Source organism: Eubalaena glacialis, chromosome 14 (assembly GCF_028564815.1).
Source record: "Eubalaena glacialis isolate mEubGla1 chromosome 14, mEubGla1.1.hap2.+ XY, whole genome shotgun sequence".
NCBI classification, from domain to species: Eukaryota; Metazoa; Chordata; class Mammalia; order Artiodactyla; family Balaenidae; genus Eubalaena; species Eubalaena glacialis.
In genome coordinates this window covers 28,922,534-28,947,454 of record NC_083729.1, presented here as the reverse complement: position 1 = coordinate 28,947,454, position 24,921 = coordinate 28,922,534, and the positions used below count along the sequence as shown (strand labels likewise).

The following is a 24,921-nucleotide window of genomic DNA, read 5'->3' as shown; positions in this document are numbered from 1 at the left end:
CAAGAGAGGCTAACAATCACCTAATGTTTAATTTAGAGTAGTTTTTCTCTCTATTTAAAGCCACTGATTTCTGCACATTTGATTGGATATTTCTGGACAAACACAAGATAATTCTAAGATAGTTACAACTACAAATAACCCTTCAAATTTTCTAGTAATTTTCATCACATATATTCGTTCATTTATTCGCCCAACAAATATTCATTGGATTTCTATTTTGCCCCAAGCATAGTCCTTGGTACTAGGAATATAGGAACAAACAAGATAGATAGATACAAGTTCCTGCTGTCAAGGATAGTTACAGTTTATTGGAATTGTGATTTAATAGGTGAACATGAAAAATGATGTCTTGGGTCACTTCTGTCAGAAAGTGTGGAAATTCCCTGAAAGCTTTTCCCCTGGTACTCAGGAAAGAACATGTCTTGAGAAAAATAAAGAACTGAAGGGGGGAGTCAGTAGAGAGCATTTCTGTGTGCACTCCTCTCATTGACTCATGTGAGGTCTAACTGCAGAATCAGCTCCTAAGCAACAGGAAATGGTCAGTTATGGCTCCTGATCTTCAGTTGGTGCTGGTACAGCAAAGAAAAGGGAGGGGCTCTCTCCAGCTAGGAACTTCCTTACCTGCTTTTTTGGTTGTTTTATTCTCATAGAAAATTTCATTATGATAGAATGGGGCGAGCTATTCTAAAATATGATTAAAATATGGATTTTTCTTGGGAGACGATGGCCAAATATTCTTTTTTAAAGTCATGATAATGATTTCTCATCATGGTCTGAAAACAAAGAATAAACTGGTTAAAATGCTTGATAGATCCCGCGATATCAGTGCCAGTGCTTAGCAAAAGAGCTGGGGGCTAAAGTGCCCCATAAAGCATTCCATAGTAAAAGTGATGATAGTTTTAGTAAAATAAAATAGGATGATGGCCAAAGTGAAGATTTACTACAACTTCTCAAACAATATAATAGCAAAAAGAGTGGGATGGATTTTTTTTTTCTATATGATAGTTCAGCAGCCCACAGTTCTTCCTTCTGTTATTTTTAAAAATAAATCTTTCACAGTTCTTAAATGTGCCGCTTTCTCATTGTAACTGTGCAGCATTATAGTTTGAGATAATCAACAACCCTGAAGGCAAGTACTTTTCAAAATTTTTAGATCAAGCATGAGAACATAATCCTTGTGAATGTCATTTATGCTATATTTCTATCATGGTATCAATTATTTATTTACAGTCTCTGATCTTGATGCGTTTTTCAATGAAGGAATAGTTGTGCAATGGATGTGCATGGAGGATGAGGAAAGACATTTATAATGGGATGGAAATTGGTCACGTGAGGATAAAAAAGAACTGGAAATATTTTTTAAAGTACAATAAAAGCTTTGAATATCTCAATTCAGTAGGTACTTCTTATACTGTAATTTTTACATATAGATCTAAAAAGATTATTAAACACATAGATGAAAGAAATCTTCCTTTCTAGTTGGTTTACTATCTGACAATGGGGACACTGCTTGGGTGGTTTAATTTGATTCATAAAATGGAATAAGATAAAGTCTGATTACTTTGCTTCATTTAATGAAATATCAGTTTAGTTATTTGATCATTACTAATCTTTTTACTTTTCAGCTTCTTTAAATAATTGTTCAAGCAGGTAATGAGATTTTTAGTCTGTCCTATCATAGAGCAGCTACACCACCTTTTTTAACCTACTTGCATGGGCAAATTTGATTTTACATATATATAATATATATACACACACACATACTCTACTATATTTAAGGTGATATATATTATTATATTAATTAATTAATATATTAAGGTTTTATATATATTGCTATGAACATAGTAGGAGTTTAATAATTTAGTTGTTGAAACAAGAAATCAAAAGAGATGAAAATTTAAACTCTGATTTAACATGAATGCAAGTAGCATTTTTGGAGTAGCTCATTGTCACCATCATTTCATTATCGTTCTTGGGGAAAGGCTATATTTCATGTTAACGACAATTCAACCAAAGAATTTTTCATGAGGCTTGAACACTGGAAATTTATCTATGTTAAATGCTATGAGGTTCTACTTTAAATGAGTTCTGAATGTAAAAATTTTAGCCTTTAGCATTTTTGTAACTTTGATGATTTCGCATATATTTTTAAGTTAGGATTTGCTGATTCTTTTTGTTGATGTAAATATGGCACCCTCAGGTAGTAAAAGTGTACATAGTTCATTTTAACATGGTTTGAAGATATGTGTATATTTTGTTCTCCGATAAGAAAGATTTGAAGGAACACTAAGATCTTTATTATATACCTAATTTTACATGAGGTTTATGAAACGCTGTTTTTTTTTTTCCACTTCAACGTTTTGAATATATTCTAGATTTCATCACCAGCAATACATATGGAGAGGACTAATAAGTAAAATAAACAAATCCCTAATTAGTTTCTCTTATGCAAATATTTTCTGGACACCTGTTTTCCATGAAGTATTATGCCTGACATTTTAGTGAGCACCTAGAAGATTAAGATGTTATTTGTTCTCAGTGGAAGAAATGCAGCTAAAGAATGAATAGTGATATTATAGGGCAAAAGATAACTGCTCTGGGAGAGGAACGATTCAGTGCTATGGAAATTCACAAGAGTAAGCAGTTATAGTTTTATTAGGTGGAGGATGGATCAAAAGGGTTTTATAAAGAGTGTGACATTTGAGAATGACTTTGAAAATGAATAGAATTTCAAAAAACAAACAATAGGCAAGAGACTCCTAGGGGCTGAGAATAGCGTGATAAAGGAGGAGACAGAAAAGTGAGGGCTGTGTTCAGGAATGTGTGTAACAGGCAACCTATACAAATTGGGGGGGGGGGGGTGCAGAGGAAGATTAGGCTTAAGATGTAGGCACTGTGGATGGGCCTTGATCTATGTGTCTGCACTTAATTCTTTGTCAATTAAAAGCAATAAGATGTTGTTTGTTTTAGTAGTGGATTGTTATAATCAGAGCTGTGACTTTGCAAAAGTGTTTTCCCTGGTGTGTTTGAGATATATTAAGGGCACCTTTGGAAAGGAGAGTTTGGTGGAGAGCTCACATTTACAGAGGGTATTTGAGGAACTAAGATGGCTTCAATGTTAGTAGCATTTAACTTTGTGAATTTACCCTTTGGTGTCTGGACCTTTGCCTTGTAATCATACGAAAAAGAGATGATTCAGTGTGTCAGAGTTGATCTCTTAAATATGCAGATAGGAATTTTTTAAAAATTTATTCGTTTATTGTATTTTTTTGGACTGCGTTGGGTCTTCATTGCTGCACATTTTTCCCAAGGGACCGAGAAGCTGCTGGAGGTTTGGTTCTCCAGGCAGCAACCCGACGCAAACCAAGGATCTGGCGATCTTGGCACCATCCCAAGATCCGAGTGGGACATACTTTTGAAGGATGTGCAATGTTCAATCATAAGTGTGACAAAAACTGACAAGCAGGAAGCTTATGTACTCAGTGAGAGTAGCATATTTGTCTCCAAGAGACGTTTCATGTTGAAGACATGTGGTACCACCCACTTGCTGAAAGCACTGATTCCCCTGTTGAAACTTGCTAGGGATTACAGTGGGTTTGACTCAATTCAAAACTTCTTTTATTCTGGTAAGAATTTCATGAAGCATTCTCACCAAGGGTACCCACACCGGAATTTCCAGGAAGAAATAGAGTTTCTTAATGCAATTTTCTGAAATGGGACAGCATGTTGTATGGGACGCATGAATTCTGATTGTTGGTACTTGTATACTTTGGATTTCCCAGAGAGTCGGGTAATCAGTCAGCCAGATCAAACCCTGGAAATTCTGATGAGTGAGCTTGACCCAGCAGTTATGGACCAGTTCTACATGAAAGATGGTGTTACTGCAAAGGATGTCACTCATGAGAGTGGAATTCATGACCTGATACCAAGTTCTGTCATTGATGCCACACTGTTCAATCCTTGTGGGTATTCAGTGAATGGAATGAAATCCGATGGAACTTACTGGACTATTCACATCACTCCAGAACCAGAATTTTCTTATGTTAGCTTTGAAACAAACTTAAGTCAGACCTCCTATGATGACCTGATCAGGAAAGTTGTGGAAGTCTTCAAGCCAGGAAAATTTGTGACCACCTGTTTGTAAATCAGAGTTCTAAATGTCACACAGTGCTTTCTTTGCCCCAGAAGATTGAAGGTTTTAAACGTCTTGATTGCCAGAGTGCTATGTTGAATGATTACAATTTTGTTTTTACCAGTTTTGCTAAGAAGCAGCAACAACAGCAGAGTTGATTAAGAAAAATGAAGAAAAAACACAAAAAGAGAACACACATAGAAGAAGGTGGTGGCTGCTTTTTGGATATTGATACCAAGGGCCATGCTTTCCATAACCACCATCTTGTAGTTGCAGAAAACCCTAGATGTAATGATAGTGTAATCATTTTGAATTTTATGCATTATTATATCAAGGAGTTAGATATCTTGCATGAATGCTCTCTTCTGTGTTTAGGTATCCTATGACACTCTTGCTGTGAAATTGAAGTGCATGTAGAAAAAACCTTTTACTATATGAAACTTTACAACACTTGTGAAAACAGTTCAATTTGGTTTATGCACAGTGTAGTATTTCTCCAGGTATCGTCCAAAATTCCCCACAGACAAGGCTTTCGTCCTCATTAGGTGTTGGCCTTAGCCTAACCATCTGGGACTGTTATATTAAATTGCTACCAGGATTTTACATCCAGTTACCTCCACTTTCTAGAACATATTCTCTACTAATGTTACTGAAACCAATTTCTACTTCATACAAATGTATTTGCAGCACCAATCAAAGTTCTTCTTACACGAGTCAAGTCCTCTAAGAAAATGACTGCAGTTATCCATTTTGTGTATTATTATCTCACTGCTTCCTATACTTGTATGACTTTAATTGATTCGTTCCTCACCATGGTGTCTCCCCTCCCAACCATACCCCCTCCTTAAAGCTATACACTCTTACACTGTGGGTTTATACTAATCTTATACCCCAGAGGGGGAATGAGGGGATGGACCCTGGGCTTAATTTTCTTTTAAGGTCAAGGAAATTTGGCATTTTTCGTTACCATGTTCTCTTTTGGAATAAGCTGGTGTTGATTAGCAAAGAAGGTGTAGGTTGATACTAGGGAATATTGGCGGAACTGTATGGAATCCGTATGCCATTCTGTGCCCCCCATTAAATGAGATTAGCTTCTCATGAGTACCATGCCTTTATTAACTTGCTAAGTAGTAGTATAAAAGAATTATCACTAAATTTGTTAGCAAGGAGATTTAAGATGAAGGTTATATTGGATTCAACAAGTCAAGTCACCTCAGATGATTCACCTTAACTTTTACTTTTGTAGCCATTTCCACTAATTTCTATTAATGGTATAAACCTTGGTTCAAAGCAGAATTGAAGTCTTGGCCATCTTGTGACTTAAAAAGTTCTGTGACTTTGTGATACATGTGATAGTGTTCTGACGGTTCCTCTTACTGGTATTTCTTACCATGGAGTAACATCAAGTGATGAACGAGAACTGTTCAGGTTATTCAGACCTACACAGTGAAGCAGAATGCTATCCATAAAACATAACATACAAAATTCCAAAATGGTCAATGGGAAATGACTAGAAATACAGGTTTAGAAGAGTTGGCATCTTTTAGCTGTATTTGCTAACATGGACATTTAAGCAGCTGAGAAAAGAGCAAAGTTGACTCAATTTTGTATTTCTTCTTGTCCTCAAACAATTTTTGATTCTTTCTGGATTGATGCAGTGATGTTTTTGTTCTTTCCGTATTTATAAATGAAACTTTTTTTTTTTTTAGTGTTTCTAAACATAAAATCTACTTGGTTTGAAATCAAGTGGTTGGAACACTTTTAACTTTTATTTTAAACATGTTGATTCAAAGCTTTATTGAAGAAGCTTTCAATCAATGGATGGGTCCGATTCTGTAATTAGCACACAGTTTTGGTGCTAATGTTTTGATGCTATTATGAAGACCAGTGCTCAAAGTGGATTTTGTTCTTGAACAAAATCTTCCCAGTAGATTTGATGAACATTTATTGGCTTGAGGTCTGATTTTTTTTCACCCCTAACAGATTTAAGATTTCTATTTAATGTTGAAAAACTGTGCAAATTTGTATGGAACAAAGCCTAGAAAAATAAAAACTATAGATTGAATAGTAATATAAATTAATCCTAGTGTGTATGATAGAGGAGGGAAAATTTTGGTGCCATAATTTCTCTCTTCATGGTGTTGGACATAAATCAGTTGAAATGTATTTCTGTACCACAATTTAAGCTTCAATAAAGGTTTGCTTAATTCAAGAAAAAGAAAATCATACAAGCAAACTAAGGTATGATATAATTTTAGATAGTTGTTTAGATATAAAATAAGAGCATCTATTTGATATGACATTAGAACCATTCTCTTTTGATTGGACTAGGAGTCATGACACTGAACTCAGAAAGAAGAAAATATACTGTTAGAAAACCATCTAACCTGGCACTGGACAATGTTACTCCAAGTTAAGAATGAAAATGTTATTAGTGATTCCCAATTTTAAAACTTAACCAGTGAACCAAGTACTAATGATGATTGTTGGATCAAGGAATGTTATTTGCCTCCCAACTTTATTCTTTTCTATTACTTACTAATTATTTACATATGAAATAGATGAAGGGGATTAAGAGGCACAAACCGCCAGTTATAAAAGAGATAAGTCACAGGGATGTAATGTACAGCATAGGAAATATAGTCAATATTTTATAATAACTTTGTATGATGTGTAATCTATAGAAATAGTGAATCACTATGTTGTACACCTGAAATGAATACAATATTGTAAGTCAACTATACTTAATAAATAGAAAAATTAAATTAAATAAATAATTACTTACTAATAGAACCTGATTTGCTAGATAAATAGGCTGCCCATCACAGAATACAATTATTTGAGTGTGGCCATGTGACCAAGTAGTAAGGTGAAAGCAGGGATGATGTGATGAAACTTCAGGAAGTCTCCTTAAAAAGAAAGGCCCACTCCTCTTTCTCCTTTTGGCTTTTTTTTTGTTTTGTTTTGTTTTTTGTAGTTCTTGCTTGCAATTCTTCTCTGACAGAGCTACATTACTTGCTTTAGGCCATGGTTGATTTTGAAGATGGCATCTGTGCACCAAAATGCTAGAGCAGAATAGAAGAGCCTGGGACCCTGGGGAGAGGATATCTGGCATTGAACACAGTAGTTGACCCTCCTTATCTTCAGGTTTCGCATGCACTGATTCAACTAACTGTGGATTTATAGTGTTCGAAAAAAAGTTCTAGAAATTTCCAAAAAGCAAAACTTTAATTTGAAGCATGCTGGCAACTATTTACATAGCATTTACATTCTATTTGGTATTATAAGTAATCTAGAGATTATTTAAAGTACAGTCATCCCTCTGTCTACAGGGAATTGGTTCCAGGACCTATCCTCAGATACTAAAATTCTTGCACGTTCAAGTCCCTTATATAACTTTTGGACATTCCCATGTAATCTTTAAATCATCTCTAGAGTAATTGTAATACATAATACAAAGTAAATGCTATGTAAATAGTTGCTGGTGCACAGCAAATTATAGTTTTGCTTTTTGGAAATTTCTGGAATTTTTTTTCAAATATTTTTCATCTGCAGTTGGTTGATTCTGCAGATGTGGAACCCATGGATCAGGAGGGCCAACTGTATACAGGAGAATGTGTGTGGGTTATATGCAATTTACTACATAATTTTTATAAGGGACTTGAGCATCTGCAGATTTTGGTACCCATGGAGGTCCTAAAACCAATCCCCTGAAGATACCGAGGGATAACCAACTGTACTGTCTACCTCCAGAGTTCTTTATAAAGAAAACCAAATCCACTTCTGTTTTCTTTAATCCAATATAGTGGGGTTTTCCCCCCTAAAATATGTGGCTGAAACCAATCTAACTGTTAGATTTGTACTTAGATGACAGGAATATTTATTAATAATGATGACAATGTTGGTGATGGTAAGATGGAAGGATTAGAAAATGAAAGGATTTAGGATTTAGAGTAGGAGCCACTCTATTAGGCTTATCTTATAGACTGGAGAGTAAAGATTAGAAAAATAATAAACTAAGAAATAAAGATTTAGCAATATTACTTAAAGTTACAAATGTTGGAGAGCATATGAAGAAATATTAACTATAATACACTGAAATAAATGAATGGGGAGAAATATACTATCAATAAGCTAACTTTTTTTGACTTTTATTGTAGGGAGCAAATGATATATGAAAAGATATATAATTGAGATTTTTTGTTTTTTTCTATCTGAAGGAAAAGCAAACCTCCAAGCATAAATAACTAGAATATTGAAATATATATTGAATAAACAATTAATAAATGCATTAATAACTGAAATAAGGGAAGATAGAACTATTTATTTACAAGTAAGACCAAAAATAATAACCCTGAAAACATTTCTCTAGTCCTCAGGTTTCATCCTCATCAAATGTTAAACATACGTTTCTTTAAAATTTTGTATGTTGGCTGTTCACTATTATATGAACAATATCAGAATATTTCTGAAAAATGTTTAACCTTCATCAAGCATAGTCGATTATTATAGTTTCCATGATAGCACTATTTGATGACATACAAATGGTTTGCTCATTCACCTAGTTACATGAACATTTTTTTGGTCCAAATTTTTTATGCATACATGCAAATACAATAAGGACATATTTTGAAGAATTCAGTAAAACTCCCATTGAACTAGAAACACTGTCTGCTCTGTGTACTTGTGTTGAAATCTCATTCCAGGTTCTATTTCACAGAAATCTTTCAATTTGATTGTAGTCTTTAAATATTCATTATTTAATATAAATATTTAAGCATTTAATATAGGTTGCTGACCTCTGACTTACTGCTGATGCTGAAACAATCACTGGGCATTTTTCTTTGTCTTTTTTCCTTTGTAATTTGCTGAAAGCTTTTCAATTTATAAACTATTTTTATGGCAAAATTCTTATGCAGTGCATGAGATGCATGTAAAAATATATCAAATGTGAGCCTAATAGATGGGTAGACTACTAGACTTGTAAAGATGTAATGAATTGATGTTTACACTTTTCCAATATTAAATAAAATCCCTTGAGTGAGTAACAGTATTTGCTTTCTATTAGACTATAAAGTCCTTGAAGGTACACTCTCTGAGTTGCTTGTCGTTATGTCACTTGATCCTTGTATAAGGTCTGAAAACACTCACTATCATGCGAGTAGTAAATACTTAATGATTGAGGACATTCAAGATGGCGGAGGAGTAAGATGTGGAGATCACCTTCCTCCCCACAAATACATCAAAAATACATCTCCGTGTGGAACAACTCCTACAGAACACCTACTGAATGCTGGCAGAAGACCTCAGACTTCCCAAAAGGCAAGAAACTCCCCACGTACCTGGGTAGGGCAAAAGAAAAACGAAAAAACAGAGACAAAAAAATAGGGGTGGGACCTGCACCTCTGGGAGGGAGCTGTGAAGGAGGAAAAGTTTCCACACACTATGAAGCCCCTTCACTGGTGGAGATGGGGGGTGGGCGAGGGGGACGCTTCAGAGCAACGGAGGAGAGTGCAACGACAGAGGTGCAGAGGGCAAAGCGGAGAGATTCCCGCACAGAGGATCAGTGCCGACCAGCACTCACCAGCCCAAGAGGATTGTCTGCTCACCTGCAGAGGGGTGGGGGGTGGGGCTGGGGGTTGGGAGATGAGGCTCAGGCTTTGGAGGTCAATTCCAGGGAGAAGACAGGGATTGGGTGCGTGAACACAGCCTGAAGGGGGCTAGTGTGCCACAGCTAACTGGGAGGGAGTCCCAGAAAAAGTCTGGAACTGCCTAAGAGTCAAGAGACCATTGTTTTGGGATGCACCAGGAGAGGAGATTCAGAACACCACCTAAATGAGCTTCAGAGACGGGCGTGAGCTGTGGCTATCAGCATGGACACCAGAGACGGGCATGAAACACTAAGGCTGCTGCTGCAGCCACCAAGAAGCCTGTGTGCAAGCAGAGGTCACTATCTACACCTCCCCTCCTGGGAGCCTGTGCAGCCTGCCACTGCCAGGGTCCCGTGATCCAGGGACAACTTCACCGGGAGAACACATGGTGCACCTCAGGCTGTTGCAGTGTCACACTGGCCTCTGCCACTGCAGCCTCGCCCCGCATTTCATACCCCTCCCTCCCCCCAGCCTGAGTGGGCCAGGGCCCCCTAATCAGCCGCTCCTTTAACCCACTCCTGTGTGGGCAAAGAACAGATGCCCTCAGGTGACCTACATGCAGAGGCGGGGACAAATCCAAAGCCGAACCACAGGAACTGTGCTAACAAAGAAGAGAAAGGGAAATTTCTCCTAGCAGCCTCAGGAGCAGCGGATTAAATCTCCGCAATCAACTTGATGTACCCTGCATCTGTGGAATACCTGAATAGACAATGAATCGTCCCAAAATTGAAGCAGTGGATTTTGGGAGCAACTCTAGACTTGGGGTTTGCTGTATGCAACAGCCTACTTACTGATTTTTATGTTTATCTTAGTATAGTTTTTAGCACTTGTTATAATTGGTGGATTTGTTTATTGGTTTGATTGCTCTCTTCTTTTTTTATATTACTTTTTATATTTCTTTATTTTAATAACTTTTTTAGTCTTTATTTTAATAATTTTATTTTTTTTTCTTTCTTTTTTTTTCTCCCTTCTTTCTAAGCCGTGGGGCTGACAGGATCTTGGTGCTCTGGCCGGATGTAAGGCCTGAGCCTCTGAGATGGGGGAGCCAAGTTCAGGACATTGGACCACCAGAGACCTCCCATCCCTATGTAATGTCAGTTGGCAAGAGCTCTCCCAGAGATCTCTGTCTAAACACTAAGACCAAGCTCCGATCACCAACCAGCAAGCTTCAGTGCTGTTCAGCCCATGACAAACAACTAGCAAGACAGGAACACAACCACACTCACCCATTAGCAGAGAGGCTGCCTAAAATCATAATAAGTTCACAGACACCCCAAAACACACCACCAGGCACAGTTCTGCCCACCAGAAAGACAAGATCCAGCCTCAACCACCAGAGCACAGGCACCAGCCCCCTCCACCAGGAAGCCTACACAACCCACTGAAACAAACTTAGCCACTGGGGGCAGACACCGAAAACAATGGGAGCTACGAACCTGTAGCCTGTGAAACGGAGACCCCTAACACAGTAAGTTAAGCAAAATGAGAAGACAGAGAAACACACAGCAGATGAAGAAGCAAGGTAAAAACCCACCAGACCAAACAAATGAAGAGGAAATAAGCAGTCTACCTGAAAAAGAATTCAGAGTAATGATAGTAAAGATATCCAAAACCTTGGAAACAGAATGGAGAAAGTACAAGAAACATTTAACAAGGACGTAGAAGAACTAAAGAAAAAACAAAAAATGATGAAGAACACAATAAAAGAAATTAAAAATTCTCTAGAAAGAATAGCAGAATAACTGAGGCAGAAGAATGGATAAGTGACCTGGAAGATAAAATAGTGGAAATAACTACCAAAGAGCAGAATAAAGAAAAAAGCATGAAAAGAATTAAGGACAGTTTCAGAGACCTCTGGGACAATGTTAAACACACCAACATTCAAATTATAGGGGTCCCAGAAGAAGAAGAGAAAAAGAAAGGGAATGAGAAAATATTTGATGAGATTATAGTTGAAAACTTCCCTAATACGGGAATGGAAATAGTCAATCAGGTCCAGGAAGCACAGAGAGTCCCATACAGGATAAGCTGAAGAGAAACAGGACAAGACACATGTTAATCAAACTATCAAAAATTAAACACAAAGAAAAAACGTTAAAAGCAGTAAAGGAAAAGCAACAAATAACATACAAGGGAAACCCCATAAGGTTAACAGCTGATCTTTCAGCAGAAACTCTGAAAGCCATGAGGGAATGGCAGGACATAGAAATCATAAAGATCAGATCAGAAATAAATGAAAAAGATGAAGGAAACAGTAGCAAAGATCAATAAAACTAAAAGTTGATTCTTTGAGAAGATAAACAAAATTTATAAACCATTAGCCAGACTCATCAAGAAAAAAAGGGAAAAGACTCAAATCAATAGAATTAGAAATGAAAAAGGAGAAGTAACAACTGACACTGCAGAAATACAAAGGATCATGAGAGATTACTACAAGCAATATATGTCAATAAAATGGACAACCTGGAAGAAATGGACTAATCTTAGAAAAGCACAACCTTCTGAGACTGAACCAGGCAGAAATAGAAAATATAAACAGACCAATCACAAGCACTGAAACTGAAACTGTGATTAAAAATCTTCCAACAAACAGAAGCCCAGGACCAAAGGACTTCATAAGCAAATTCTATCAAACATTTAGAGAAGAGCTAACACCTTTCCTTCTCAAACTCTTCCAAAATATAGAAGAAGGAGGAACACACCCAAACTCATTCTACGAGGCCACCATCACCCTGATACCAAAACCAGACAAAGATGTCACAAAAAAAGAAAACTACAGGCCAATATCACTGATGAACATAGATGCAAAAATCCTCAACAAAATACTAGCAAACAGAATCCAACAGCACATCAAAAGGATCGTACACCATGATCAAGTGGGGTTTATCCCAGGGATGCAAGGATTCTTCAATATACACAAATCAATCAATGTGATACACGTTGATACAATATTAACAAATTGAAGGATAAAAACCATATGATAATCTCAATAGATGCAGAGAAAGCTTTCGACAAAATTCAACACCATTTATGATAAAAACCCTCCAGAAAGTAGGCATAGGGGGAACTTACCTCAACATAGTGAAGGCCATATATAACAAACCCACAGCCAACATCATTCTCAATGGTGAAAAACTAAAACCATTTCCACTAAGATCAGGAACAAGACAAGTTTCTGATTATTGAACATAGTTGAAGTTTTAGCCACAGCAATCAGAGAAGAAAAAGAAATAAAAGGAATCCGAATCAGAAAAGAAGAAGTAAAACTGTCACTGTTTGCAAATGACATGATACTATACATAGAGAATCCTAAAGATGCTACCAGAATACTGCTAGAGCTAATCAATGAATTTGGTAAAGTAGGAGGATACAAAATTAATGCACAGAAATCTCTTCCAATGATGAAAAATCTGAAAGAGAGATTAAGGAAACACTCCCATTTACCATTGCAACAAAAAGACTAAAATACCTAGTAATAAACCTACCTAAGGAGACAAAAGACATGTATGCAGAAAACTGTAAGACACTGATGAAAGAAATTAAAGACGATACAAATAGATGGAGAGATATACCATGTTCTTGGATTGGAAGAATCAACATTATGAAAATGCCTCTACTACCCAAAGCAATCTACAGATTCAATGCAATCCCTATCAAACTACCAATAGCATTTTTCACAGAACTAGAACAAAAAATTTCACAATTTGTATGGAAACACAAAAGAGCCCGAATAGCCAAAGCAATCTTGAGGAAGAAATAACAACAATCTGGAGGAATCAGGCTCCCTGACTTCAGACTATACTACAAAGCTACAGTAATCAAGACAGTCTGGTACTGACACAAAAACAGAAATACAGATCAATGCAACAGGATAGAAAGCCCAGACATAAATCCACACACCTATGGTCACCTTATCTTTGATAAAGGAGGCAAGAATATACAGTGGAGAAAAGACAGCCTCTTCAATAAGTGATGCTGGGAAAACTGGACAGCTACACGTAAAAGAATGAAATTAGGACACTCTCTAACATCATACACAAAAATAAACTTAAAGTGGATTAAAAATCTAAATGTAAGGCCAGATACTATAAAACTCTTAGAGGAAAACATAGGAAGAACACTCTGTCATAGATCACAGCAAGATCCTCTTTGATCCACCTCCTAGAGAAATGGAAACAAAACAAAAATAAAGAAATGAGACCTAATGAAACTTAAAAGCCTCTGCAGAACAAAGGAAACCATAAACAAGACAAAAAGACAACCCTCAGAATGGGAGAATACTTTTGTAAATGAAACAACTGACAAAGGATTAATCTCCAAAATATACAAGCAGCTCATGCAACTCAATATCAAAAAAACAAACAAACCAATCCTAAAATGGGCAGAAGACCTAAATGAACATTTCTCCAAAGAAGACATACAGATTTCCAACAAACACATGAAAGGATGCTCAACATCACTAATCATTAGAGAAATGCAAATCAAAACTACGATGAGGTATCACCTCACAACGGTCAGAATGGCCATCATCAAAATATCTGCAAACAATAAATGCTGTAGAGGCTGTGGAGAAAAGGGAACTCTCTTGCACTGCTGGTGGGGATGTATATTGATACAGCCGCTATGGAGAACAATATGGAGCTTCCTTAAAAAACTAAATATAGAACTACCACACGACCCAGCAATCCCACTACTGGGCGTATACCCTGAGAAAATCATAATTCTAAAAGAATCATGTACCACAATGTTCACTGCAGCACTATTTACAATAGCCAGGACATGGAAGCAACCTAGGTGTCCATCGACAGATGAATGGATAAAGAAGATGTGGCACATATATACAATGGAATATTACTCAGCCATAAAAGGAAACGAAACTGAGTTATTTGTAGTGAGGTGGATGGACCTAGAGTCTGTCATACAGAGTGAAGTAAGTCAGAAAGAGAAAAACAAATACCGTATTCTAACACATATATATGGAATCTAAAAAAAAAAAAAAAAAAAGGTTCTGAAGAACCTAGGGGCAGGACAGGAATAAAAACACAGATGTAGAGGATGGACTTGAGGACACAGGGAAGGACACAGGGAAGCTGGGACGAAGTGAGAGAGTGGCTAGGACATATATACGCTACCAAATGTAAAATAGATAGCTAGTGAGAAGCAGCCGCATAGCCCAGGGAGATCAGGTCTGTGCTTTGTGACCACCTAGAGGGGTGAGATAAGGAGGGTGGGAAGGAGACGCAAGAGGGAGGGGATATGAGGATATATGTATACGTATAGCTGATTCACTTTGTTATACAGCAGAAACTAACACAACATTGTAAAGCAATTATACTTCAATAAAGATGTTAAAAAAATACTCAGTGAGTACTGAATGTGTAGTAAATATGACTCTTGAGCCACAAATTCAAGTACGCTAGTAATATAAAACTTATTTCCTGATAATGTTAATGAAGCCCAATAATCACATTGGTCTTTTTTTCTGCCTAGAAAAAGAACGAAATCTCAATCAACTTAAGGTCATTTCTACTCTTTATTCAAGGTGAATATAAGTTACACAGAGCTTTCAAAACACCGAGTAATTTGGTGGAGTTGAGATCTATTTGGTCTTCTCAGTCATAAAGTGTTTATGCTGGAATTCATGTTGTCATCTGCATTCCAATCTTGTCTTTATTTATGGGCTTTTTTCCCCATTTGAAGCCATGTTCACAATTGCAATTCATTCCTATTGGAATCCGTGTCACCTTCCCATTGCACATTTCTGGATCCGGAAGGAATACTTTGGGATTGCCTCAGTCTCTTTCTGCCTGGACAGATCCACTATGTTCTCCATACCCCTTTCCCTTCTCTATATTAAGAGTAATGAGTTCAGGGTTCTTAGTGCTTTTCTCACAATTATTCTGAGTGGCTTAGATTAATTACATATTCTTTGACATTCTCTGTCTTATGCCCAGGACCTTTGAATTTGTTCCTGTTATTTAGCTACCTTGTATCTTTCCCCAAACCAGGAGGGTAAAATATTGGTCTGCTCAAATTAGGGAGTAATGGGAAGCTTGTAGATAATGGGCTAATATATAGATTTATAATAGCAACTAAATGATTGAATTGAAATAGTGCTTTTTTTTTTTTCTTTTTTTAAGAGAGGGAGGCGGAGGTGAAGCCAGGTGTCATCACCTGGGAACCCAGAGGCAACAGGAAATGCTTATTTTAAAAAATTAATTAATTAATTGATTGATTTATTTTTGGCTGTGTTGGGTCTTCGTTTCTGTGCCAGGGCTTTCTCTAGTTGCGGCAGGTGGGGGCCACTCTTCATTGCGGTGCGCGGGCCTCTCACTATCGCGGCCTCTCTTGTTGTGGAGCACAGGCTCCAGACGCGCAGGCTCAGTAATTGTGGCTCACGAGCCTAGTTGCTCCGCGGCATGTGGGATCTTCCCAGACCAGGGCTCGAACCCGTGTCCCCTGCATTAGCAGGCAGATTCTCAACCACTGCGCCACCAGGGAAGCCCAGTGCTTTATTTTTTCTGTAATGCTTTCACATACAGTGCATCAGATTTATACAACCTGTATGATATCAATCATATGTATTTTAATTGCATATATCAATACATTGGCTCAAGGAAGTTAATTGACTTTCCTAGATCCAATCTGCTACTGACCCATTTATTGACCTTTCAGTTTCAATAATTTTAATTTATAAGAGGTTTATTACTCTATTTGGGTATATATATATAATATTTATCATTTTATTTATTTCTACATTGAATAAATATGCTTATACTCTGTGCCTAGTGGAATTCGTTGTTTGTTAGCTTCTCCTGCTTAGTAACATTTGTGCTTTGTTTCTTAACTCTTTTTTTAATCAGTCAATCATTAAACTAATACTATTTGGAGTTTTAAAGGAGGCAATACTTTGCGACTTCTGTTGAAGGTAAGTTATTCTATAAAGATTTATTTGGATTATTTTTCTATCAAGTACCCAAGAACACAAGAATTTGGGCTTCTTGAAGACAAATGCTTGGCCTGACCATTTTCAGACCACTTACATAGGATGAATTTGGGAGGGGAAACTGCATGAGATATATTTCTTTTTCTTTCTACTGAGGAGCAAAACTCAAGGTTTTTCTTGAGCTTTTTCTTTTTTTTAACAATTTTTATTTTATTTTATTTTTTTTAACAGGCAGTAAGTCTTTTTTTTAAAATTTATTTTTTTATGGCTGTTGGGTCTTCATTTCTGTGCGAGGGCTTTCTCTAGTTTTGGCAAGTGGGGACCACTCTTCATCGCGGTGCACGGGCCTCTCACTATCGCGGCCTCTCGTTGCGGAGCACAGGTTCCAGACGCGCAGGCTCAGTAATTGTGGCTCACGGGCTCAGCTGCTCCGCGGCATGTGGGATCTTCCCAGACCAGGGCTTGAACCCGTGTTTCCTGCATTGGCAGGCAGATTCTTAACCACTGCGCCACCAGGGAAGCCCTTGAGCTTTTTCTTGTTTTCCTTTTTTTTCTTCTAAGGATATATCGTATATGGGTGTGGAGGTCGATGGGATTTTTGCTTCACCCATAAACTGAGAGATTAGGCCATTGTGATCCCAGTTCTAAGAAGATCGTTTTTTAATAGACTCCTTTATATCTTATGTCCCATGGGCTGCAAAGCTATGAAAATCCAAGTTAAAGTATCTTGGGACTGAAAAATGCCCACAGAGCAAATGCAGCTTCACTGCTCTACTTATATCTCTGGATTCTAACTTTCATTTAGTATTTGACCTCTGAGGATTGCTTCTTTTCTTGCTAGTTAAAGGATGTATTTTAAAATAGAGTTTAGAATACATCCAACAGTTTTTGTTGTTTTAATCAGGAGAGACATTCAATATATCCAGTCTCCTAATCTACCAGTGATGGAAGTCTATTCCTCTACTATTGGAATACTACTTTACTTTTTATTATAAATACTACTAAATCATTGTGCACATCTTTAAATAGATTTATAAGAATAATTCAGTAAGTGAAATGATTGGCTAAATAGCATGCATATAATTAAGACCCTTGATTTTGTACTGATAAATTGACCATAAATAAGTTTTACTAATTATACAGAGCCAGCAAAACAAGATAGGAAACTAGATATAATTATTATTTCACCATTTTACTTTTGAAACGTGGAAAACTAATATGATGTTAATATCAGAAATCTAATTTTGGGGAGTTCCCAGGTGACCTATAGGTTAGGATTCCAGGCTTGCACTGCCGTGGCCAGGGTTCAATCCCTGGTCGGGGAACTGAGATCCTACAAGCAGCCGCACAGCTTGGACAAAAAAATTTTAAAAAGAAAGAAAGATCTAATTTTAACTAATCTAATAAGTAAAAAAAAAAAAATTTTTAAGGGGTGAGAAAGAGAAAGTTCTGGTGCATAACCAAGCTATAGAAAGATAGTGTATGGGCTGGATACACTGGTGGTCCCTAAATAGATATGTCCATGGCTTAATCCTCAGAACCTCTGAAAGTTATTTTATCTGGAAAAAAATGGGTGTTTAAAGATGTGATTAAGTTTAGGATCTTGAGAGGAGTTTATCCTGGATTTTCTAGGTGGGCCCTAAACCCTAAACGCAATCACATGTAACCTTGTAAAAGATAGAGAGATTAGACCAAGAAACACCGAGGGACACAGTCATACAGAAGAGAAGGAGGTAATGTGACCACAGAGGCATAGACTGAAATGATGTGGTCACTGGTCAAGGAATGCCAACAGCCATCAGAAGCTAGAAGAAGCAAGGAATGGATTTTCCTGTAGAGCCTCCAGAGAGTGTGGTTCTGATGACACCTTGCTTTTGAACTTCTGGGTTCCAGACTGTGAGAGAATAAGTTTCTCTCATTTTATGCCACCCAGTTTGTGGCAGCTCTAGGAAACTAATGCTGGTAGGTTTTAAGAAAAATCCATCTTTCCCTCTATCTTTTGTCTTTTTTCTATAGTCAATAGATAAGTTCTGCTCAATATCTGACCTCTGTTGTAGATGATAAGGATGACAAAGATGGCTCATTTTATGTGCTGCCACAGTTTTACTTCATTGAGGGCAATAACAAATCTACTGGCCCAGACTCTCAGTGTGCTTCATTGAGTGTCCCCAGAACTCTCCTAAACAAATAGGCAAACTTGAATTATTTTCTGTAGCTGTTTTCCATGTCATGTTAAATTTTTAGTCTTAGTGAAGAGAGTTATGTCAAATTTTGGAGATCCAGTTGTTTCAAAAAATGTTCCTGTGATTATCAATTGATATTGTCTAAATAGTTTATTCTCATAGGGATATTATGATGTGGCTCTTCCAGCCTCTACCAAACATACATGGAGTTATTGTGCACTGCTGAATATGAAAAAAATTACTGTGAAGAACTGTAAGAAAGATAGACTACATGTAAATCATTTCTGGAATTTCAATTAAATAAAATCCCAAGAGATCTAAGTATAGTACACAAACATGTAGGTGAGGATGAGACCTCGATCAACCGTTGCTATTAATTATATTAAGTGTCATGCCTGGCATTCCCTAATCATGATGTGGACAGAATGTACATTAGAGAGGTATAATGATTTCAATATATGTAACCTATTATACTTAGAAGCAGAAACAAAGAAAAATATGTAAAGCATAAGGATGGGATGGATCGCACTGTAAACTGTCAGATAAAATTTTGTCTCAGACTTTGCTGTCTAGCAGCAAATTTTACATTCCAGAGGTGAGCTAGTCAAAAATGGATAAACTTCATGTTTCACATAAACTACAGTGATGATTTCACAGATCTAGAAAAAAGTCGTATAACATTCTGAGATACACTTAGCAGATGAGAGAAATGATATACTAACGGCATCACTTGAATGGCAAGTTGTGTGTGAAGCAGCATAAAACATTAGCTTGGAATCTGATGTGCCAAAAGTATGAAATTAAATATAATAATGAATAAATCTGAGAGCCATTCCATCTCCAAAGCAATCCCTACATTTTTCAACAAGAGAAATGATAGATCATCATGTGACTTCTTTAGGAAGGTATAACAAAATTCTTGAATTCTCAGATCTGATAGATCAGCCAATTATGTAGAGAAAAAAGAATCCATGCAAAGCTAGTGTGTTATAAAAGGAAATAATTTTTCATGATAAAAAATTAACTCAGCTACATTTAACAAATGTATATTTCCAGAAATATGACCACAAGAGAAAAGCAAGTTAATTATCTGGGGGAGAGGCTAGAAGGATGAAAATTGTGTTCTTAACTTGATTTTAGATATGTTTAAAAATAAGTATATAATGGTGGGGCATATAGAATCCTACAAAAAGTGGGTACTTATATTTTTTGACCCCCGTGTCTAGAACAGTATCTAGATCTTACATTTTTGTTCAGTGGAATTTACTGCTAAATTTCATAGGGACTCATAGAAGGTCAAAAGATTTGGTTTGCCTGCATCTTTCTGCCACAGCCTGTGATGGATTGGGTGGCTCTGCTTATACGATGTCAGACAGTCAGATTTAAGCTAAGGATATTCACTCCATCTGTTGAGTATTTTCAAGCATCAAAATTTGGGGGTTTCAGTAAACCAAACATTCACTTAGTGAAATAACTCACTTTTCACCTGGCTCTGTTCTTTGGAATTGTATAAATGAAGGGTTGGCAAACAATGACTTATAGGTGAACTATAGCCCACAGGTCGAATCTGGCTTGACTCTTATTTTTTTAAATAAAGTTTTATTGAAACACAGCCATGCCCATTCATTTAGGCATTATCCATGGCTGCTTTCTTGCTATAACAGCAGAACTAGGTCCATTCACCAGAAACCAAATGACCCACAAAGCTGAAAATATTTACTGTATGGCTCTTTACAGAAAACTTTTACAATCCCATGTTCTATCTAGAGTAAATTACAAAACTTTTGTTCAGGTCTCTTAAGAAATAAAGCAAAGTAATGCTGAACGTTACGTCCTATGTTGAAATTTGAAATTCCTCTGGCCACTGAAACACAGGTAAATAATAATGGCATTCAAACCAGTCATAAAAGACAATTCAGGGATTGGTGTGTTGGTAATGAAGAAAAGTAAACTCTTATTCAGGAAAATACTTCAAATTAAATGCTATTCAACACTCAGAGAATCAGAAGTTATTGCAGATCAGGTGTAGTTTCATCTGACCTCTTAGCTTAGAAATAAAAAATGACAAAACTTAGTTTCTTCTGCTCATTCTTGGGCCTGATCCTGATTAAGCAGTGGTTGTGAATGCTTTGTTTTCTTGAGTCACGGGTAAGAAGGAGGCTGTTGGTCCTACTCTTTCAGGTGGAAAACTACCCTCACTCCATGTATCCCTCAGAGTAGATGATTGGTATGGGAGTTATGGGAATCCTCGGTGATCCATGTTATTTTAGTCAATCCAATAACCAAATGAAAGTGATTGTGTAGCAATCTAATCAATCATTTATTGATCTGCAATTATAGTAAAAAAAAAAAAAAAAAGAAACATATTGACTAGAATATTACTGATTTGTTTTGATTATGTCCACAGAGGAGTTATAATCTCTTTAGCAGTTGTTTAAACATAATTCACAGAGTTACCTGCCTGCAGTCATAATGCAAACATGATAAAAGTGTTCTACAATCTCAACTTTCAAAATATACCAAGGAGGAAAATACAGGCAACTGTTTTTTCAAAAGATATATTGAAAAATATCATTTTAGGTGAGAATAGTGGAATAAAAATTGCACTTAAATAATGATTATAGCTGTATATATCTACCCTCAGACAACATTTTGACATTTTTAAATACTATATGGAATGACAGACAAAACTTTGTCGTAGTAGAAAGCAAAGGGTTTAGAGTTAAGACCAAATTTACAAAAGCAGACAAAAAACTTGGCTTAAAATCTCTGACTCATCCTGGTGAAGTAACATTTGAAAGTGTCAGAGATGTGGTGCTGGCTCAGATCTTTTGAAGGGCTCATCCTCCCTTTCAACCCCCAAGGAAGGAAGGTTGATAGGTGTCAACTGTCAGTCCTCTCGAGGAATTGTCCTTAGCTAAAGAGAGTCACCTCCCACAAAGTCACACCTTCTTCCCAGGACAGCCCCCATCCAGTGACTGGTCAATAAGTTGTATAAAGGACTGGATCCTTTGTCACAACTTGTGACAACTCTGAAGGGCTATTCTGGCTTCAGAGTTCCATGTAGGGTTGGCTGAAGCCTATTGTGACTGCTCAACAACCTAAATTATCCCTCTGTCCAATCTCCTTCCTTCTCTTCCCCATAATATTGATCCCAAGAGCACTCTTGAATTACCATCCACCATGCTAATTTCCACCTCAGTCCTGTTTCCTGTAAGAGTCAGTGATTGGAGTAGTCTAAGAAAGTGCATATTCAGGTAAAATTTTGGAGACAGAGCACCCAAATCCTGCTGGCAATGAAAAACCCATCACAGTGATAGGCGGAGAATAGATAGCCTCTGGCTCAAATTAGCTGGCTAACATGACCTGGTAGAGACACAGTGACTGTTACCAAGTTATCATGTGACTATTATGTGCTTGGTTCTGTTGCACCTACCAAATCATGAAGTCAGAGAAGATCATTAGAAATCCATTGTAAGATGGAAGTTGTGCATTTGGGACTAAGCATGAGCAGTGCCAGAAACCATAAGTTTGTCACACAAGCAAGGTTACCTGGACTCCATGTAATACACAGCTGTTGAATCAGCTCACTTCCTCAGCTCTCTTCTATGCCCACGTGGTGGCTTCCTTATGGCCAAATGATGGAGGCAGAAAACAAGGCCATGTCATTTCTCTGATCTGGGTGCTTATTAAAAGTGACTGCAAGCTGAATATGTATTGCAGCTGATAATCCACTTTAGTTAACTAGAAATAACCTGAGTCAGTACGGTTGTCCTTCAGCATCCATGGGGATTGCTTCCAGGACCCACTGCCGATACTAAAATCCATGAATACTCAATTCCCATAGTAGGCCCTCTATATCTGCCGTTCTCCATTCACAGATACTAAAGGCCAGGGGGCCAACAGTATGTAGATTCATGAGCAGTGGCAAATTGCTTGGCGAGTGCTCAGAGGCTGAACAGAGAAAAAGAAATGGGTTGGCACGTTCATCAGAAGCTGAAAAGAGAAAAATTGGAATATTGGTGAGGACATCTGGAATAGCAGCATGGGATGTGCCTATAGGAATGGACACAAAGTGTAAAAATCTTTGTATTTCATATTAATGCCCACTGGTGCATATCCACCATGGAAGGGGTACTATATAGCCAAGTAGAGTATGCCTTGGCTAGTTGACATCAGCCAGCCTTTGTTAGTCCCCTCTCCCCCAATTCTGGCACAATGAATAAATGAATAGAAGAGTTATGGTGGTATGGGTGGGCCCAACAGCATGGATTTCCACTTTCCAGTCTGGTATAGCTACTACAGCTTATGGATTTCAGCCCGTCAGCAACAAAGTTTAAATCTAAATCCCTGATAGAGTCACATCGCTCAAAGAAACCAATCATTTCCTTTGTAGCAGGTTTATTACACTAGACTCCTTCAACCTGGAAGAGATAGTGATTTATTTTGATGGAAATTGATATGTGTTTTAGGTATAGGTTTTTCCTTCCTGCTTGAAGGGCCCTATCCAGGACCATTGTCTAGGGACTTCTAAGTATTTGATACATTTACATGGCATCCCAAAGAGTATTACGTTCAAGGGACTCACTCTATAGCAAAGGAGGTGCAGCAATGTGCACATCACCATGGAATCCTGTGGTCCTGTCACATACCATACAACCCATGACTGCCCAATCCAAAACAGCAATGGGATGACCTATCAATGGTGCAGCTGAAGCCCCAATTCAAAGAAAATATCCTCTGAAGACAAGGCAAAATACTCATAGCAGCACTTGCACAATGGTCATTATATTATTCTGCACCCACAATAGGTAGAGCAGATGGTTTGGTGAACCCTGAAAGCTCATTCCACGTGAATCTTTTGGAGGATTGCTTCCTTTCACCCCTGTGACTCTGGGTTCTCTAGGCTTAAAAGTCATGGTTTCCCTGATGGTTAATGATGTTGGACACCTTTTTTCATATATCTGTTGGCCATCTATATGTCCCCTTTGGAAAAATGTCTATTCAAGTCCTCTGCCCATTTTTTAATCAGATTTTTTATTTTTTTGATGTTGAGTTATATGCATTCTTTGTATATTTTGGATATTAACCCCTTATAAGATATGTCATTTGCAAATATCTTCTCCCATTTAGTAGACTGCTTTTTCATTTTGTTGATGGTTTCTTTCACTGTGCAAAAAGCTTTTTAGTTTAATGTGGTCCCAGTTGTTTATTTCTGCTTTTGTTTCCCTTGCCTGAGGATAGGGATCCAAAAAAATTTTTTTTGCTAACACTGTTGTCAAAGACCATGCTCCCTATGTTTCCTTCTAAGAGTTTTATGATTTCAGATCTTACATTTGAGTCTTTCATCCACTTTGAGTTAATTTCTGTGTATGGTGTGAGAAAGTAGTCCAGTTTGATTCTTTTGCATGTAGCTGTCCAGTTTTCTTGGCACTAATTCTTAAAAAGGCTGTCTCTTTCCTATTGTATATTCTTACCTCCTTTGTTGTAGATTAATTACCCGTAAAAGTGTGGGTTTATTTCTGGGCTCTCTATTCTGTTCCATTGATCTATGTGATTTAGTGTTTTTGTGCCAATACAATACTGTTTTAATTACTGTAGTGAGGTTTGAAATCAGGACTGTGTTACTTCCAACTTTGTTCTTCTTTCTCAAGATTTTTTTTTTTTTTTTGGCAATTCGGGATCTTTTGTGTTTTCGTACAAATTTTAGAACTGTTTTTTCTAGTTCTGTGAAAAATGCCATTGATATTTTAATTGGGATTACACTGAATCTGTAGATTGCTTTGGGTAGTATGGTCATTTTAATAATAATAAAGCTTCCACTCCATGAATGCAGTATATCTTTCTATTTGTTTGTATCATGTTCAGTTTCCTTCATCAGTGTCTTATAGTTTTCTTAGTACAGGTCTTTTACCTCCTTAGTTTGATTTATTCCTAGGTATTTTATTCTTTTTGATGCAATTGTAAATGAGATTGTTTTCTTTATTTCTCTTTCTGATAGTTATTAGT

The 24,921-nt window shown here is 37.1% G+C and overlaps 1 pseudogene; it reads left to right on the top strand.

Annotated features, from left to right (window-relative positions):
* The first annotated feature begins 3,289 nt into the window (after positions 1-3,289).
* Positions 3,290-4,290, top strand: LOC133104955 (S-adenosylmethionine decarboxylase proenzyme-like; annotated as a pseudogene).
* Positions 4,291-24,921: the final 20,631 nt, after the last annotated feature.